Source organism: Ochotona princeps, chromosome 10, assembly GCF_030435755.1.
Source record: "Ochotona princeps isolate mOchPri1 chromosome 10, mOchPri1.hap1, whole genome shotgun sequence".
NCBI lineage: Eukaryota > Metazoa > Chordata > Mammalia > Lagomorpha > Ochotonidae > Ochotona > Ochotona princeps.
Window position 1 is genome coordinate 76,030,534 of NC_080841.1, and position 5,315 is coordinate 76,035,848.

Genomic DNA, 5,315 nt, shown 5'->3' on the forward strand with positions numbered 1-5,315 from the left:
GTGTTGACATGACAACCCTTGGAGATCATACCCTTGCGAGGTGATGGGGTCTTGAGGACAGCACCAACACCACTATGAAAGAGACCCCGGGAGTTCTCTTGTCCCTGCTGACGTGAGACGACAGGTGCTAATGACCTTGAACCCATTATGGAACTTTAAGAAACGAACTTGAACTCCGGGTGTGCTGCATATTCCATTACAGCAGCCTGGGGAATGTGCATTAAAGTCACTTGGCAAACACTGGTTTCCAAACGTGGAGTGGAGAAGACGCTCAAAGTGCTGAGACGCCAAGAGGTGCAAGATGGATTGGTTTGCATTTTTTGTGAGGTCCAAGTCCATTGGCAGGTGAGCTGCAAGATTTGTGTCGAATTCTGCTCCAAATCTTGTGACTTGAAAGACTCAAATGCCATTTCAGATGGAGAGAAGAAAAGAGAGAGAATCTAGTACTTTGGACACCAGGTATGAGCCACATGGTCAGCCAAAGATCACAGTCAGGTTCTAGCCCCAGGGGTGCCACAGGGCACCTCACTGTGAAAGTCCCGGGGAACCACTCTAGTGTGCAAATCTGTCTGCAAGGCCAGAGTGCAGAATTCCCCGGACCTTCGCTGACCACTGTTTATCTGTTTGAATGTACGCTTGGTACCTTGGCCTGACCACTTCCTTCCTACACCCTCCCAGCAGAACCTGAAAACAATCCAGTAGTTACCCCTAAGCCTTTGGAGAAATAAGGCATCTTCACACTCCAACAGTGCTAATTTAAATAATCGCATGTCTAATTAGCTGTGGAGGACTAGAGTTGACTCTGTGAATAATTTTGCAACTCCATTTCCGACCCTGGAAAATAAAGGCTGGCTTAAAACCGTGGGCGCCTTCTTCACATGGGAGACCCAGAAAAAGTCCTCCATCCCTGGCTTCAGATCAGCCCAGCTCTAGACATTACGGCCATCTGGGGAGTGAACCAGATCTCTCTCTCTCTCTCTCTCTCTCTGTAATTCTGCCGTTCCAATAAAAATAAATAAGTCTTGAAGAAACAAGAGCGCAGCTGGAGCATTGGGAAGCAGAAGAAACCATGGAAGTACGTGATCGTGAAGTGAATGCTTAGTTTCAGAGACAAGCAGCTTAAAGAAAAAGATAGGGGCCCAGCATGGCAGCCTAGTGGCTAAAGTCCTCGCCTTGCATGCACTGGGACCCCATATGGGCACTGGTTCGTATTCCAGCTACTCCGCTTCCCATTCAGCTCTCTGCCTGTGGCCTGGGAAAGCAGTGGAGGAGGGCCCAAAACCTTGGAACCCTGCATCTGTATGGGAGACCCAGAAGAAGCTCCTGGATCCTGGCTTTGGATTGGCTCAGTTCCAGCTGTGGTGGCCACTTAGGGAGTGAATCAGCAGATGGAAGATCTTTCTCTCTGTCTCCTTCTCTCTGTAAATCTGACTTTCCAATAAAAATAAATAAATCTTTTAAAAAACGAATTGATTAAAACTTGAAACAAAGGACAAGAAAGATCCCAGTGCACTGAAGGAAAGAGAAATCCTGCAACACCCTTCCTGCTTATTCTTCCAGTATAACACATAACTGGGCCCACCTTACCGCATCCTGGTTGATACCAATTTTATCAACTTTGCCATTAGAGCCAAGCTGGCCTTAGTACAATCAATAATGGGTTGTCTAAGATGGACTTACAATGAAACTGTTTACTATATCTTGACAATAGGATTCTGGACTCTCTGCCATTGTCCATGCCCACAATGATGGACATATGACTGAGTATGAAGAACTATATGTTAGTAATGATATAGAGGAACTGGGGGGGAGGGAACTGGGGAGGGGATAAGGGAATATGAAACTGTATTATAAAATAATAACAATAATAAAAAAATGTATTTAAAAAAAAAACAATGGGTTGTCTCTATGCCAAGTGTATCCCTTGTGTTGGAAGAAACTGAGAAATTGGGGCAGAAGTATTAAGTGGCATTAAGGATTGCCAAGGATCTAAGATTTGAGTGATTGCCACGCTCACCACACAAAGGATCTAAGCGATTGCTCAGCACCAGTGTTACAGTGTGGCCACAGTTGACGGCGAGCTTAAACAGATCATCTGGAAGATCCCCGGGGTTCTTATCATGTACATCGCCAGACTCAGATACAGCGGATGCCAGGTGATTATAGAGCCCCTCAGTTCTTATCTTTCCAAGGTGAAGTTTCCTGGCCTGCATTTGACCAACTTTATCTGTTGCCAGTTCACTGGACATGCTGTAGCAGGAATTATTTTCTTCATATATTTGCTGTGTTGTGGGCTGAGTCAGGATACTCACTTTTTTTTTTAAGAGATCTATTTTATTTTTATTACAAAGTCAGATATACTGAGAGGAGGAGAGACAGAGAGGAAGTGGAGCTGCCGGGATTAGAACCAGCGGCCATATGGGATCAAGGCGAGGACCTTAGCCACTAGGCCACGCCGCCGAGCCCAAGATACTCACTTTTACATGCTGGGAAAAAAAAGTTTTTAAAAAGGAAAGGTGGTCGTCTGGGAGGGTTAATAAAGGAAGCCATTGAAAGGCAATGCTATGTAGAAGAGAGAGCCACACCCATTATCCTGAATAGACATGGCTCTAACACTTACGGGGGCAATCTCAAACTACCTGAATTTCAGGTTCCTGCCGCATACCGTGTGATCAAGATTCGTTATCCCAAGACATGTGGGTGACATGGAAAAGGTATTTGGCACATGAAGAGGTCATTGGAGGTGAATTCTGTTTCCTTTTTAGCATTCCGAGGCAGGGAAGTCCAACTGGAGACTGAAAGAAAGAGGCAAAATTCAAAAAGGACTTTGTATTTGGAGGGGAAGCCAATGGCAGGGGTAAGGAGGGGTGGAACATGACAAACAGCATGAAGAAGGGGACACAGGGCTACCAGAAGACCACATATGGTTGGACCTCGGGGAATGCGCTGAGGTTGGCTTCAGCTGCCTTGCAGGACAGGCCTTCTGCTTCCTCATGTATGAACACTATAATGATCAGACAAGTTTTCAAAGTCAAATCAATATTGATCAATATTGATCCTCATGCACTGAAATCCATTTGAAGTTAGTGTAAGCACTCTCCAAAGATACAGTTGTTTACGTGTTGTGATGTTAAAGGTTCAATCCACTTGTTATGGGAGGAAAGGAAGGAGAAAAGGACACAGGAAGGAAAGGGGAGGGAAGGGGGAAGCTTCCATTTAGACGTGTGTGTACAAGTGTGTAAGATGCGTGTGCATGCATGTGTGATGCAAGAGAAGCTCAGCAGCTGCTGCCATGGTGGTCTCATGTCATTTTTTAAAAAAAAAGAATTATTTCATTTTTATTACAAAGTCAGACACGCAGAGAGGAGGAGAGACAGAGAGGAAGATCTTCCGTCTGATGATTCACTCCCCAAGTGACTGCCAACGGCCGGTGTTGCGCCAATACAAAGTCAGGAGCCAGGAACTTCCTCCAGGTCTCCCTCATGGGTGCAGGGTCCCAAGGCTTTGGGCTGTCCTTGACTGCTTTCCCAGGCCACAGTCAGGGAGCTGGATGGGAAGTGGGGGCTGCTGGGATTAAAACTGGCGTCTATATGGGGTCCTGGTGTGTTTGAGGTGAGGACTTTAGCTGCTAGGTCATCGCGTCGGGCCCTCATGTCACTTTTTATGCCGCCCACTCTGAAACTCCCTCTGGGATTAGAGGCTGCCTGGTGGTGGGGTCTTGGTGATTGCAGAGTTTTGTCTTTCTTTTTAGACCCCCAAGGAGGGAATAGATTCCAGTACAGTTGAGACAGAGAGCCAGAGACCAAGACTGGGTCCTTTCCAACAAGAGTTTCTCAGAATTTCCAACAAGCAGGGGCTCAGAGTGGTGAGAAGGGCCTCCTGGTTGAAGGATGGGTGGAGAGCAGGTGGAAAGTGGCCAGTCCTACTTGCTGGGGAAGGGCAGTAGTTCAACCAGCACGGCCTGGGGCTAGCTCCGCTCCCCAGCGTCCTTCACTGACCACTTTCCCATGCTGTGAGGCACTGCATGTTCTCAGCAAGCGGTGTATTTGCCGGAGTTTCCAGGAGCTATGCCTTACTGTATATAACCAAAGAACTTGGCCGCAGTCCCTGTGTCTTCTTGGGGAGTTCAACTCCCCTAGTTGTCAGGGGAGCTCTCTTTTATTCCAAGTTCTCAGGTGTGAAACAATAGATGCAAATACAACGTCTGTCTCTCTGTAAGTATCTCCCTCTTTCACTGTAATTATTTCTAAATAAATAAATAAAAAGGATGGAGAAAAATATTTATGCAAGTTATTTTTTTTTCTAAAGTATTGTTGAACAAGTAATGTTTGGAGACAGGAAAACAAATGTTTTCCTTTCTTTGTTTCTTTGTTTCTTTTCTTTTTTTTTTTTTTTTTTTGCCACAGATGACCACATAAACCAGAGCCTATTCAGCCCAAACCACTTTCGTGTGAAGTGTTGACAGCTCCGTTTTACTCCTTGGGGTTAGCATGTGTTGACCTGAAGCGTGCTTCTTTTAATACATTTAATAAAAATCAGCATGCAACCCTGTGGCATTTCCAAAGACCTAAAACTGTGCATCTTACACTTTATTTCATTCTTTGAAAGGTGGAAGGTGATGGGAGGGACTGGGGAGAGAGAGAGGGACAGAGAGAGAGAGAGAGCTCGTATCAGCTGGGGACATGGAGGCAAGGAGGTTTACTAATCAGTATCTCCCATGTAGGTGGCAGGAACACAGTGACTTGAGCCACCTGCTGCTACCTGACCGGGTATGCATTAGCAGGAAGCTAGAGTCAGGAGTCGGAGCTGGGGACCAAACCCGGCAACTCCGAAGTGGGACACAGGCTTGGTAACTGAAGTCTTCAAGGACGAGGTCAAGCTCCTGCCCTGACAATTGCTTTTAGGAAAGTCCAATCCTTGACCATCATGTTTTTTTGTTGTTGCTGCTGTTGTTTCATTAAGTGGGAATGTAGAGAAAATGGCACCTGGTAAAAACCTTTCGACTGAGATGCTGTTTCCAGACTTCTGAAGCCGGCCAGCACCTTTGCCTTGCGGAGTGGCAGAACCTCTCCTGTCTAGTGCTTAGGAAGTGATAAAGACCTCAGCGATGAAGAGTGACTGACTGCTATCATAGCAGGACAGATGTTCTGGAAATCCATGCCTGGGGCCACCTAGAATGATGCATGGTGGTGGTTAGGGTTAGGCCAGGGGACTTTGCACCGGTCAGCCCAAATGCACGATGAAGAAGCCAGAGAAGTCCCACGCTCGTATCTTTACTCAGCATTTCTCGTAACCCTGTGTGCCACGGTGGGTCT

The 5,315-nt window shown here is 46.4% G+C and overlaps 1 pseudogene; it reads left to right on the top strand.

Annotated features, from left to right (window-relative positions):
• Positions 1-301: 301 nt before the first annotated feature.
• LOC101521197 (rRNA-processing protein FCF1 homolog) lies at positions 302-4,921 on the top strand (annotated as a pseudogene).
• Positions 4,922-5,315: the final 394 nt, after the last annotated feature.